Here is a 15,386-nt window from a genome sequence, read left to right as displayed (position 1 = left end):
TTTTTAGAAAAGCAGAAATGCCCCCCTTTTCTACCCTGCGACGGCAAGAAAAGTTTTTGCCCTACAAACATTTAATGCACATCAATGTGCTCAGGAAGGTCTGCTTGCCCCGATGGTCAGGACAGCACATTCTGATAAGAGTTACGGTTCTCTTTTACTGGGCTGTTTTGGGAAGCTGCACTGAGCTCAAATCTCTCTGCTCTGCTCTGCTCTGTGTGCAGTTGGCCAGCTGTTGGGGCCAGCTCGTTATCATGTCTATAAATAGAACAGCGCAGGTGCAGCCTGGCTTCTCGTTAAGATGTTTTTAAACACAGCCCCACACAGACACATGATAAACCAGACTGACAGAGGATGTCCACGCACAAACACAGGCATCACACTCACACAGACAGACACACACAGACACTCACACACAGTCACACATGCACACATACACAAACAGACAAACAGACAAACACACAAACACACAAACACACAAACACAACACTGTTCCACACAGTAAAATGTAAGCAGTTAGTTGAGTCACCATGGTAACTTCTGAGGGCAGGCTGCCACACAGGTGTAATCAATCAGATCATTAGGGAGAGAGGAGTTCTGTGGCGCTTAACAGTTTTACTTTCTGCACATGTACACGCAGACAGAGAGACCGTCAGACTCACACACCCAGACACACACACACACACACACACAGGTTTTCAGCTCAAATTCATCAGGCTCTCAATTATTTTATACTTTTGATGTAAACATCTCCCACAATTTATATTTTTCTCATGAATTTAAGTTCAGACGTTTAGTCTTTCCAACTCTATTAATAGTAGTACAATTACAGGTGGAGCCTGGGACATATGATGCAGCTTTTAACATGTGTCCTATCTATCTATCTATCTATCTATCTATCTATCTATCTATCTATCTATCTATCTATCTATCTATCTATCTATCTATCTATCTATCTATCTATCTATCTATCTATCTATCTATCTATCTATCTATCTATCTATCTATACCCCTCCCTATTTTTTAACCCCTCTGTCTCCTTTCTTTCTTTCTTTCTTTCTTTCTTTCTTTCTCTCCATTTCTGTCTTTTTACTTCTTTGTTTGTTTGATTGTTTCTTTCTTTCTTTCTATTCCTTTTCTCTTCCTTTGTTTTTACTCCATTTCTTTCTTTCTTTCTTTCACTCCATTTCTGTCTTTTTACTTCTTTGTTTGTTTGATTCTTTCTTTCTTTCTTTCTTTCTACTCCTTTTCTCTTCCTTTGTTTTTACTCCATTTCTTCTAAAATGTAAGCATGGTCGTCGCCATGGTAACTTCTGAGGGCAGGCTGCGAATCAATCAGATCATTAGGGAGAGAGGAGTTTTGTGGCACTTATCAACAGTTTTACTTTCTGCACATTTACACGCAGACAGAGAGACCGTCAGACTCACACACCCAGACACACACACACACACACACACACACACACACACACAGGTTTTCAGCTCAAATTCATCAGGCTCTCAATTATTTTATACTTTTGATGTAAACATCTCCAACATATTTTTCTCATGAATTTAAGTTCAGACGTTTAGTCTTTCCAACTCTATTAATAGTAGTACAATTACAGGTGGAGCCTAGGACATAGGATGCAGCTTTTAACATGTGTCCTATCTATCTATCTATCTATCTATCTATCTATCTATCTATCTATCTATCTATCTATCTATCTATCTATCTATACCCCTCCCTATTTTTTAACCCCTCTGATCTATCTATCTATCTATCTATCTATCTATCTATCTATCTATCTATCTATCTATCTATCTATCTATCTATCTATCTATCTATCTATCTATCTATCTATCTATCTATCTATCTATAAACCCTTTGTCTCTCTTTTTCTTTCTTTCTTTTACTCCTTCATTTGTATTTTACATAACTTCTTTCTATCTTTCCCTCCCTATCCATCCATCTACCTCTTTCTATCTATCATCCCCCTCTCTCTTTTTCTTCTTTCTTTCTTTCTTCTTTCTTTCTTTCTTTTTACTTCTTTGTTTCTTTCTGTTTTTCTTTCTACTCCTTTTCTCTTTCTATGTTTCTACCCCATTTCTTTCTTTCTTTCTACTGCTCTCTGTATATATCTCTCTTTCATTTATCCACCCCAATATCTTTCCTTCTTTCTTACTACTCCTCTGTCTCTTTCATTCATTCTCTATTCTCTTTATGTTCTATTATTCTGCTTTTCTTACCTTTTTCTTTCTCTATCTACCCTTCTCTCTGTGTCTTCTTTCTTTCTGTCCTTTTCTTCTTTCTTTCTTTCTCCATCTACCCTTCCCATTTTCTTTCTTTCCTTCTGTCCTTTCCTTCTTTCTTTCTTTCTTCAGCTCATTCAGCTTTGTTTCAACAATTTCTTCAGCTCATTCAGCATTGCTTCCAGCATTCACACCATTTCCATTCTTGGAAATGTTTTTTCTAGTTTGTTGATGAAATTCATTCTGACATTTGATTGGCCTACAATTAAATATCATATAGAAATGAATATATTTACATATAAAATGAGCTATTATTTGACTCTTAGACATTTGAGTCATGCTGTGTTTTGTATTTCACACAACAAGGAATGTTTCAGACACTTTTTGATTTCTTTCATTTGTTCTAATAGTTTCTGCATCTTTGTGGATCAGCTCATCAACATGTGTCAATATTTAGGATTGAGAAAACTCTGCAGCAACAATAGAGGAGACACATGAAGGCATAGTATTGATACTGATCAATCAATCAACAATGACAAGTTGTGAGCTTATACACACCACAGGACAAACTTACAGTATATATGGACATATATTTGACATCATCTCAGACTTTCTCTGTCAACTCATCACACAGGAATAATAAGTCGTCATGGAAACGTTGAATGAAAACACATGAAAACAAGTGATGTGATGATGATATTTTTATTGTGTGTAAAGACAGAAACAACATTGAAACAGTGAGAGAAGCTGCTAAATCTTGTTAGTGAAACATGTGAAATGAGAGAGAGAGAGCAGCAGAGGAAAAGCAGCAGCAGAGTCCCAGTGGTCAGCTCAGGACTGGGAACACTGGTCTCTCCTCAGTGTCTCTGAGAGCCCAGTCTGGGAGCCCTGGGTGGCCTCACAGGTCACAGAGCCCAGCTTCCTCCACTGGTCTGCAGGGAGCCTCAGGGTGCTGCTCCAGCTGTAGAGGCCGTCCTTCCCCAGCACCCCGGGGCTCCTGCTCTCCTCCCAGCTGCTGCTGCTGCTGCTGCTGCCGTCCACCTTCCAGACCAGACTCCAGTCTGAGGGGAAGCCCTTGTTGGCCAGGCACATGAGCGTGGCCTTCCCCTGCTGCTGCAGCTCCTCACTGGAGGGGGGCAGCACCGTCAGGGTGGGGGCCACATCACCTAGGAGACACACACACCACATCAAGAAAGTTTTGGTTCAGTTTTTCACTTCCCTCTCTCAGCACAGTAACCACAGCAACCGACAGGCATCACTGCTGAACCATGGCAACAGACAGGTTTCAGTACTAAAGATAAAAAGGTCAAAGTTCCTCTCATGTCTTCATGTTTCATCTGGATTTTTACACTTCAAATATCTATGAACAAATGTCAGAAATGTCAGATTGAAATTGTTTTACAGCGTCTGAAATATTATTGATGTAAAACACTAAAGACTGAGATGGAATCTGTTGACTTTGTTGATTAAAGGACATTATGAGCCACTAACAAGTGAGCAGCACATTTCAACATCACACATCTCTGAATCCAAAAGAAGCAGCTTCATGTGTTCAACAGGAGAAATGAAGAATCAAACAGAGAGTTGAAAGTCATCTGGATCAGCCCAGTGGAAATTGACATCTCCTCCAAATGTTCACACACACAAATCACAAGCTGAAGTGATGAGACAATATTGAAGAGTTGATGAGAAACTTCCTTCCAACATCCAGTCTGGTTCCTCCAGCAAAAGTCCAGCACAGTGATACAAAGTGACTGAGTGCTGCTCCAAAAAGCTCTCAGTGTAGAGAGACACGGCTCGGACTCTGTCTGACTCAACTCCAACTACAAGTCCTCAACTTTCTGTCCTCCAAACATCTGATGACATGATTTCTATTCTGGACCAAACACTGACAATGTTCTCATTCATCATTTACGCTTTAAAGACTCAACTCTAGTTTCTGATGTGGCCACAACATTTCAGGGAAAAAGATCAAGTCAATGAAGACGTCAAATCACACATTTTAGTTTCTAGATCCAAATCAAAGTGTGACAGACTAAATATTCTTAGTCACATAATAAAATACATCAAAAATTCAACTTACTTCCAAACTCCAGTCTGGTTCCTCCACCGAACGTGTACCACAGTGATACAAAGTGACTGAGCCGTCGTACAAAAACCTCTGACTGTACAGAGACACGGCTCTCTGACTCTGACAACAACACACTCTACTTAGCACTTCCTCTTTTTTAAATAACATTTTAGCTGATAATTAATAATATTTTTCTAAATAATAATTATGCTTAAATATTTATATTTTTCAATGAATTTCTAATTAAAGTTGATCTTTCTAGCATCAAATACAAACAGACAAAAAGAAGTTTTTACAATCAATTTAATTGCAGATTTTAATTCAAATCCATATAAAGTGACATATTTCCAATCAATACACTGATCAGTTTGATTGATCCATTGATAATCATGATGATGAGACTGATCCCAGTCCCTGTTGGAGTCAGTCAGAGCATTTCCATAGAGAGCCACTTTGCATCAGCAGCACCATGCTCCAGTGCTCTGGGAGAGTTTATAGTCCTGAGAGTTGAAGACTGGATGACTGACAGCTGTCCTTCATGACAACACAAGACACAGAAATCCTCCTCATCAAAAACATGACTTTGGTCTCCGTCCTCATCTGGACTCTCCTCTGCTGCTGCTTCACAGGTAAAGTCCAGAGAATCCAACTCCTCTATCAACATCTGTCCCTCTGAAATGAAGCCCACAAAACCAGGACTCTGTTTGATGTTTCTGTCTCTGTGTCCTCAGAGTCCAGAGGTCAGGTCACAGTGACTCAGTCTGGAGCAGTGAGCTCTGCTGTCGGAGCCTCAGTCACCATCAACTGTAGAACCAGTCAGAGTGTTCACACTTACACAGCATTTTACAGCATCTACCACCTCTTATCCTGGTACCAGCAGAAAGAAGGAGAAGCTCCTAAACTGCTCATTCACGACGCAACTTCTAGAGCATCAGGGATTCCAGATCGTTTTACAGGCAGTGGATCTGGGACTGACTTCACTCTGAGCATCAGTGGAGTCCAGGCTGAAGATGCAGCAGTTTACTACTGTCAGAGTTATGATGAAATCAACAGTCAGGAGGTGTTCACACAGTGAAAAAGCGTCGTACAAAAACCTCCCTCAGTCAAAGTGAACAGAAACTGAACTGATGCTGCAGCTGGAAGATACTGCAGAGACTGATACAGTTCACTGAGGACACACACACACACACACGGTAGCTTGGTGTATTTTTCTGGCTCACTCTCTCTCATCCTTTTGTTTTTCATCTGACATATAAAACACTGACCCACACACACACACACACACACACTCTCCTCTTCCTCTGCATCTTGTCTTGTAATATTTATTTGAATCGTGTCGTCATCCATAAGTGATAAACTCCCCGCAGAGTCAAACAGGAAGTTGCGCGGACGATGAGACGGAGAGGAATGTGGTGGCGTCGTCTTTATTTCTTTTTTTTTTTCTCTTTTACCACAAGCTTCCCATCATCAACCCCCTCCTCCCTCGGCCCCTCCTCCCTCTCGGAGTCATGGTGACATTTGAAAGATCAGAGGACGCCAGGCCGTAACGAGCGTTTACTGATATCAATAATTAACGTCTTGCTCTTTTTTCTTTTTTCTGCTCGTTCACATCTCAGATCAGATCAGGTCCAGTTGTCATTTGTCTCCACGTTTCTGAAGGTCTGAAGGTTGTGTGTCCTGCAGCTGCTTCTCTTTGGTGTCCAGTTGGTTACATAATGATGTCATGGTGGCAGGTTGATGAGCTGCTGGAAACAGGAAGTAGATTAGTGGTGTAAGAAAATATCGATGCACTAAAATATTACGATATATTTAATGATGTGATGCAGTACACACTCTTTTAACTGTTAACTAACTAACTGAATCAATATTAATAGCTCATATGGAGACAGTGGTTCTTAGACTTGATATATTAATGAGGCTTATCGTTGTTACTGTTGTGTTTTGGCTCAGTTTTAAATCTTATATTATTGGAAACATGGATCAAGACTATTGGTAATCGATTTTCTGACAATTGATGTGCTTTTCCTCGGTTTAGATTTCCTCAGATGAAAGATTTATGTTGGTTTCAGACGCCTCAACAAGTCAAAACAGTGGTGTATTATGGTATATTATAGAATAAAGATGATATGCACTGTGTGAATATTATGTACACAATGGAAAAGTGTAATTTTGAGGGATGAAACTTGTGCATTGAAGCTAAGCTATGATACAATTTAGAGTTTAAAACACTTTATAACACATGAACTTTCTGGTAAAAGTGGATTATATGGATAAAGTGTTAATTGAAGTAAATTTTCAGCTTTTATCGCATCATAAATACTTAAAAACTGCTGTTGTAGTGAAGCAAATCCTATCTGTGCAGTTGTTATACAGTATAACATCTCTATAACATTGTTCTGTGATATTAGTTGATAAACGATCAGAGACCCGGTGCTAACTTTAATATCAGTATAAACTCACTTGATCTCGTATCGTCGTCTGTTGCACATTGAAGCCACCAGATGACGGCCAGATGTTGGGTTGTGTATCCGTGGTAACACATGTGTGCGGATGTAAAAAAAAAAAAAAAAAAAAAAAAAGTAAGTAAGTAAAGCTAAAGAAGCCTTCATCCTGCACTTTTGATTTCACTTGGGAGGTCACATGATGGGGTGAGGGTGGGGCTAGTAAACAACAACAGCTAACCACGGCGTTCTCATGACTCCGCCCACTCCACCCCGACCCCCCCCTCCCACCCCCCCCACTCCCATTTAAAAAAACCCACAGTTCCCACTACCACAAACCAGCTCTGCCAAAACCAATCAGGACATTCCTTCAGCCGGAGGAATGAAAGTTTGTTTTTCAGATTTGACTATGGAAAAAAAGAATACAGCAAGGGAGGAGGGAGTGAGGAAGGAAGGAAGGAAGGAGGGAAGGAGGAGGAGGAGAGAAAGGGAGGAAGAAAGGATGAAGAAAAAGGAGAGAGAGGCTAATGCAGTGTGATGTATTAATCACAGTCAGAGGTAATTGAGAGGCTGGGCAAGGACCGGGGCGAGCGAGCTGTCCTCCATCACTGTCTCATTCTCTCTCTCTCCCTCTGTAAACACTGCTACTGTACCGACTGAATATTAATACACTGACGCTGTGTGTGTGTGTGTCTGTGTGTGTGTGTGTGCGTGCGCGCTCACTAAGTGACTTATGGTGCAAGTGTCCTTACAAGAGTTCATGTTGTTATTCTTGTTTTTTGGCATCGGTGTTGGCTCAGGGAAAGTGTGTGTTAGAGCGGTGTCTCTGTGTGTGTGTGTGTGTGTGTGTGTGTGTGTGTGTGTGAGAGTGTTTCTTCTCCAGCTGACACACTCACTCATCCTCATGATTGTTATTCAGTCCCAACGTTTTGTGAGATCCTCGTTAGCTGAGTTGTTCCAGGTCACTGTTTAGCCTAGCTTAGCTTAGCTTAGCACAAAGACTGAAATCGATGGGAAACTGCTAGCCTAGCATAGCCTAGCCTAGCTACTGCTGCTACTACCTACCTTACCTTTCACCAGTAAGCTCCTGTGTCTGATAAACAGACTGTTACTCAGCTGAATCCAGACCAACAGCTGAAGCTATGATGAGTCAGACTGTAATAGATTTCTGATCATGGACATATTGATCAGTCAGTGTGTTTGCACAGCTAAATCCAGCGTCTCATCTGACGTCTGTCCTTGTCCCAGTTTAGCTACATCTAATAACTGACGGTGTCTCCTCCTCCTCAACATGGGTGGAGATATGAGTCGTTTCAGCCGGTTGATACCGACACTTTCCTGTTTACTTTTCTTTCACCGAGTAAAAAGATGGAAATAAAACTTCAGTTCTCTCTTCACTTCTCCACCAGACGCACCGGGCCGAGCCGAGCTGAAAATAGGATGTAGCCTACACAAATGACTCGGGTCCGGTCGGGTCGGGTCGGTCGACGGGCTTCCACATCTTCTCGCTGGTTGCACTGAAATCATCATTGTTTTTTTTGTTTTGGCTGACTTCTGCGCTCCACTTTGTGTCGTCTCTACTGTTGTGGACCATGCACACATGCGTTGTCCAGTTTCAGTCCGATTAAGGCGAATAGATGCAGAAGAAAATCTATTTCCAATCTCATTATCTGGGTTTTAGTTTTAGTCTGACTAACGCGTTTACATGAACTTCAGTCGTCCAGTTTTAGTTGGATTGAGGCCATAATTAGATTTAACAACTGTCATGTAAACTCCCTGAATGTTTCTAAGCTGCTGTGATGAAGATGGTTAGGGTGATGTCATTTTATGTTAAATTAATAAACAACAGCAACAACGACAACAGTATTTTGACCCCGTCAGGCTCCTGTAGGGAACGATGCCTCTGTTTGATTGGTCGGTAGATTTGGCTGTCGACAGCTTCTGGTTCTGATCCGAGTTCATCTACATCCACATTACCATGGTGATTTACCATTATTTACCACATATTACAACATATGTGTACTTCATGGTGATTTACCATGGCAACCACGGTAAAACCCACCGTTGTAACCCTGACAACCCAGAGTCACAGCTTCTCAGGTGGGACGCTCTGTCCACCTGAACTGAACCACTTCCTGTTGGTCCAGTTGGCTCAGGAACGGGACTTCCTCTTTAACAGAGCACACACACACACCCATAAACACACACACACTCACACACACACACACACACACACACACACACGCACACACCCATAAACACACACACACACACACACACACACACACACACACTCCGACGGAGGATAATTGGGTAATAAGTAAGAAGATGTGGCGTCTCTTTCTCAACCGGTTGAATTTATTTCCCTGTTTATCATAAAGTATTTCTCCCACTCACACTGAGACGCCTCATTATTCACTCACACACTTAATCACTGGATTCACTGCGCCGCTACACAACTACACAACCGTGATAACGCACAGCATCCAGCCAACATCTATATAACAACACAAGCCAACACACACAATCACAACACACACACACTTTAAAACTCCCTCCCTAAAAGTGGCGTGTGTGGCGTCTCTGACCTTTTACCTCTCGTTGCTGCTGTAGTCAACACACACACATACACACACACTTATAAGCTACCTGTGTTAACCCGTCCTGTCTCCCGATCTCACTGTTGCCACGGTGACGGCATATAGGGATGGGTACTTTCACATTTGAACCGATATGGTGCCGATACTCGGTTCAGGTACACAACAACGGTACCTGTTGTCAGTACCTTTTGTGCGTATGTGTGGGAATTAAAGTTATTCTGTCTGTAAAAAAGTCAACATCACAACTCATCAGCCCTTAAGAGTATTTCATGTGTGAGGGATGGGAAATAATTTTCAAATAATCGAATAGTCGTTCAATAACAAAAAAAAAAGAATATTTTATGAGACGATCGTCTTAAATGTTTCCTTTTTACTGGTGCAGAAAGAGAACAAACAAACAAACAAACAATAATCGATTATTAAATTAATCAAGTATTTGATTATTATTAGTCAACTATTTTGATAATCTAACAATCGGTTTGAGTAGTTTTTTAAAGAAAAAAAGTTCAAATTCTCTCATTCCAGCTTCTTATATTATTGGTTTCTTTGTTCCTTTATGACAATAAACTGAGTCTCTCTTTGGTTTGAGGACAAAACAAGACATTTGAAGACGTCGTCTGGTGGTTTGGGAAACACTGATTGATGTTTTTCAACTTTTTTTTTTAACATTTTATTGACCAAACGACTAATTGATTAATCGTTTCAATAGTAGACATATTAATCGATAATGAAGATAATTGTTAGTTGCAGCCCTAATCATTCCAATATTCTCTGGTACCGCTCCTCATTTCAAAAGACGGATGAAATACTGAAACGTGGGACCATTTGACCTCATGTGAATGTGTCGGTACCAATAAAAGTCCCAGATTCGCTCCCCATCCCTAACGAGAAAGACGTAAAGTTCCCTACTCATTATGGACGTTTCCATCACGGCTCTCTGTCATTTCGCTGCTGCTGCGACGTTTTAAAAATATTTTTATTACATATAATTACAAACATGTTAAAACATATGAACATTTGTGACAGTATATGTGAGTTTCCCTGCAGACGGATGGAGGGATGGAGGGATGGATGAATGTATCCGTGGTTACATTAATACAACATGTCTCATCTCTTCCTGTCATAATATTTAGTCAGGCCGTCGTCAGCCACAGGAATCCTCCTCGGCTGCGTCTCTCTGGGTTCGAGTCTGACTCTAAAAACAGAATAATAACAGTTTGACTGGTTTATTATAACACACACAGATATAGATACAGAGCAGACTGAGTGAATCTTTATTAATAACTGATATTTTGATCGCTCTCAGTGGATTTAATCAGTTTATTAACAAACCACATGACTGGATCAAACATATTCCAGCTGTTTACTTAATGTTTACACTGATTGATTGATTGTTAATATGTTTTAAATTAGTTTATGTTGTATATTATATTATTGTTGGTTAGTTTCTGGTTGATCTGGATTAAACCTCAGTTATTTCATTAATGCATTTTATTTTGAAGGGCTGGTTCAAAGCAGTTTAGTTAATTTGCACACTTATAAGGCATTATTGAATCACAGACACCAAGTATTGATCCTTTATTATGAAAATTGAAAACACAAATTGAAGTCTTTATACAATCACATTTAACAAGAACAAGAACAACTGTAGTTTTATCTAGTGAGATAAAGTTTGGTAATAAATCACAGTGTATTACAACATGTTATTGCAACATCATTATTGCAAAATAGCAATAATATTGTACTTAATCAATCACCATGTTTGACACTGATGAAGAGAAACTGGCTCCAGCTGTGGAGATTCAAGCCAACAACTATTTAAGTTTGGTTTTATTTTGAAAATCATCAAGACTTTTATTATTGAGAAATTCCGGATGATGATGATGATGATGAAGAAACAATGTTGGAAACAGATCGGCAGCAATAACTTTGTAATTATTTTGATTTGTGTGTAATTATATTGAACTGCGATGACATCCGATCACATCCAGTTGTGGCGGTGAGGGATTCTTCCTCCTCTTCTTCACCTCCTCCTCTTCCTCCTTCCTCCTCCTCCTCCTCCTCCTCCTCTTCCTCCTCCACCAAGCATCACATTCCTGTCTGTTTATTGTGCATGTGTGGTGTTATTATTATTATTTTTTGGGGTTTGTGGTGTTTTTCAGCGAATTAACAAGCAGTGAATCAGCTCCGCCTCCACGCTGTTAGAAAACATTTGTTAGAATTCACAGCAGGATTAAAGCTGACACACACACACACACACACACACACACACACACGCACACGCACACACACACACACAGTTGATGTCTTCATGTTGTAGCAGAACTTTTCTTTTCTTTCTCACATGTTTCTACATTGACACTATTTGATGAAACACATTCCACTTGTCTCTGGTCTCTGAAGCAGCTGTCCACAACAACAAACACATTACATCCATTACACTCTCACTGACAAAGTCAACACAGTCAACAAGTCAATACAAAACACACTGGACTAACACTTGTCAAGGGTCACAGTGACTAAAACGGCTGAGAAAGCACTGCTGTGATGGATCATGACGGACAATGTATGGGGTCCTACGTCACGATTCTGCACATAACGACAAGTTTTTGCCTTGACTGATTAGCCTACAGATGCTGAACTTCGTCAGATGGAATTAAAACGGGCAGACAGAGAGAGGAGGGACAGGGAAGTGACAAGCTGAAGTTGGACCACAGCAGACAGTGTGACCAGGTACAGTCCGTGATGGAAGATCAGCCCGACAAATGTACACAGACAATCAGACAATCAGCAATTGAGGGTGATTATTTTTTTTGTGCCGTTACAGTATAAAATAGCGAGCCTACACACCAGCCACGTCCACTGTGCTCTGGCTCAGCTGACCGGTGTTCGGATGGTAGTTAGATCTTCACATGTTGAACTCTTTTAAACAAAGTGCAGGCTAGAGAGAGAGCTAGAGAGGCTCCTCTGACAGCTGCAGGTGAGCTGCAGGTGAGCTACACGTCAGCTGGCTGCAGAGCGTAGCGCCGTTCTAATTTTTGTTTTTTCAGCAGCACCGTCCAGAGGTGATGCATGCTGTCTGACTCCACTATAGGAACCAACATCAGGAACCAATGTCAATTTGAGATTTACAATCGAGCAGCACAAATCTCAGCGGCATCGCAGGGTAATCGTGGTGGAGAGCAATCGTAGAACGACGTGCAGTTAGTGGGGGTCTGAGACTGATCTGAGACGTAGGACTGAAGAGGGAAGCTCCTGCAGTTTGAGATGTGAACAGACGAATAGTCGTGCAGTGTAAAGGCTGGTTTATACCTCCGGATACGGATGAATTTCGTCCGTCCGTATCAAACGTTGTCTCCGTAACTGGCCTTCATACCTCCGTCCGGTTTAACCGTTTTTATGGACGTAACGCAACTTATCCTCTAGGCGGCAGTGTGTGTCTAATTACAGCGTCGTTTACACGGCAAATGTTGCCATGTCAACGAACGCTGTCATTACTGGCACCAACATTAAATGTATGTACCCTCTCACCAAGTCACATATCTTCTCCAAATTCTGCACCGTTTTTAAATGTTTAATGTTTACTCTCGTCTTCTCCTCCTTCTTTGAATTTCCGGCAACTACTCTCTTCTTCGCCGATTTTCGTAATGGAGTGACTTTTCTCTGCTTCTGACTCAATACTGCCACCCTGGTTACCGGTGGTATTGCTCCGTTTCATCCGGAGCACTCCGGACTCGTAAGCTCAGAGGCAACGGATCCACTGACGGATTAAATGACCTCCGGATACGGACGAAAGTGTCCGTATCCGTTTTTACCGTAGGGTATAAATGGGCCTTAAGCCCGCCTTTAGGTAGCCTAGAGCCCGTCTGTGTATTCAGTCTGTATCTGTGTTGCCACTGGAGTTTTCCTCAGTCCGTTGAAATACAGTAATGTCCCGTATTTGAACCACTAATGGACGGGGTTTGTCTCATATTTCCTTTTTTTTTTTAAATCAAATTTTTATTTTATTTTAATTCAGACAGAAAACAAATGATGATGTACAGCTACTGAACATGCCATTACATCAACCACCCCACTCTCCTCCCAAATACTAAAAAACTAAAAAATACATATAAAAATATCCTGAAAGAAAGAAAGGGGAAAAAAGGGGAGGATTAAGACAACATGGCTAAAACAAACACCAATAATCAAAAGAGAAAGACTTGTGGAATTGTGGGATAGCTAATACAGATGTACAGATTAATACAAGATGTCAAATGAGATAAGTCAGATACACAAACAGGTCACAGGGCTCAAAGTGAGTTTTTCAGCGTTTCAGCCGTATTGAACCACATGTTGACATTCGCCTCTTTAGCCCCATTTATTCAGCATCATCCCACCGTATGTGAAGAGCTGTGATCGGGTAAAACTCGCTGCCATCGGTGGTTTGATCACAGCAGTGCTTTAAGTGGGCCGGTACTCACCGGTACGGAGTACCGGCACTTCTAGATTTTAACCCCCGGCGTACCGGGACTTTTTACGGCGTACCGGGAGTCTGGACATACTCTGTCCTGTTCTCATTCTCTCTGACCGATTTGTGATAGTGATGCCTCTTTCACCCTGAGCGCCACGGTTCTGTTGCCCTGTTCTCTGTGCTCCTCTGTCTCTCACTGAGGGGCGGGGCTGCCGCGCTGTGCGCTCTCTCATCCATGACTCTCTCACATGCACGTACGGAGCGCACGCCGCTGCCTCGTCATAGTATAACTCCATGTGTCCAGACGAGATGTGAATGTGGAGCGACTAAAACCTTCGTGAGTTACAGTGTAAAGCCATTTACATGACTTTCCAGTGGTAGCCTACCAATAAGTAGCCTTCCACTTACTGTATTCAACATGCTTAAATGTGAGTCATATTTCCCAAAATGCTTAACACTACTCGTTAACAAGAGCAGAGTAAAATGAAAGCTCTTACTGAGAAACACTGTGAAACTGTTGCTGTCAGCTTGTTAGAACAATGACAGCTGTCTGTGGAGGCTGTTTATTTGGCCACAAATCACAAAAACTTCTTGATTTTAGTGAAAATTTTAATTTGGCAATAATTTAGGACAGCAATTAGGGAAGGATAGAGATACTTTATGAAGTGGGTAAACTTAAAATAACAAATACTGATTCATTTGTCGTCATACATTATTCACAGATGGATTTTAACAAGAAAATACTTTTTAAAAATCTTTCTGGAAAGTTCAATTGAACGTTTTTCTTTTTTTAATCAACATCATATTTGAATGTAAAGTAGCCTGTCACTTAATGATGTGCTGGTATCGACCGCCCACCGCCTAATTTACCAGCCAACAGCTGAAAAGGGGAGTACCGGCACTTATTTTTTCCCACTTAAAGCACTGGATCACAGACAAAACCTCTTGGTTTGACAATGACAGTGATCAATCGAGTTGTAAACTGTGTGAGTGTTTCCTGTGATGGACGGTGTCCTGTCAGATGTACGGCAGCTTCAGGAGGACAAAGTTCTCCATTAACAAAAAAAAGAAAAGAAAAAGTTCTTTATTCAGATTGAAGCCTCTGGTCTGATTTTGTTTGCGGTGTGCAAATCACAGTATAGTGATAATGTGAAAAAATAAACAACTAGGATGTGCTACTGTTTGTCACATCTATAAAATTGCATCCTTAAATTCTAATAGGTACACGAATTGCAATACTTTATAAGAAAGAATAGAAGTAAATATAAGTAATATTAGCGTATGTAATATTTAGTTTTTTAATCGTTTGACAGCCACTTAAAATCATATTGAAGGGACATTACATAGAAGACAACACATCAGACCTGTACCACCAGTAGTCAGAGCTATTGACCTTAATATGTGCTTACATACTATAAGCAAATCTACGTGTAGTATGTGTGTAGTCAAGCGCACTGAGCCGAGTGTGGAGAACTAAGACAGGTCCAGGCTGTCTCCATCAGGTTTCCTCCTGATCTTCTTCAGTCCACCTCCCACCTGAAAGACATGAACGTTTCCTCACATGAAGAGAAGAGTTCCAGTGAAGGAACCCA

The 15,386-nt window shown here is 41.0% G+C and overlaps 1 protein-coding gene, 1 pseudogene and 1 gene segment (V, D, J or C); 2 read left to right on the top strand and 1 right to left on the bottom strand.

Moving 5' to 3' along the window:
• Positions 1 to 15,386, top strand: part of LOC146980333 (immunoglobulin kappa light chain-like) — a 202,386-nt gene that overhangs the window by 41,638 nt on the left and 145,362 nt on the right. The window lies entirely within an intron of this gene.
• The window catches only part of LOC146980338 (Ig kappa chain V-III region MOPC 63-like), a 126,788-nt gene that overhangs the window by 21,810 nt on the left and 89,592 nt on the right, over positions 1 to 15,386 (top strand).
• LOC146980344 (Ig kappa-b4 chain C region pseudogene) lies at positions 2,916 to 4,691 on the bottom strand (annotated as a pseudogene). Its single transcript, XR_015036842.1, has 3 exons — positions 4,659 to 4,691; positions 4,313 to 4,394; positions 2,916 to 3,395 (listed from the first exon to the last, which is right to left on the bottom strand). The product of XR_015036842.1 is annotated as an Ig kappa-b4 chain C region pseudogene (transcript).

Source organism: Trachurus japonicus, chromosome 10 (genome assembly GCF_045865225.1).
Source record: "Trachurus japonicus isolate A0001 chromosome 10, Traja_1.0".
Taxonomy (NCBI): Eukaryota; Metazoa; Chordata; class Actinopteri; order Carangiformes; family Carangidae; genus Trachurus; species Trachurus japonicus.
This window is presented reverse-complemented; position numbering and strand designations above follow the sequence as displayed.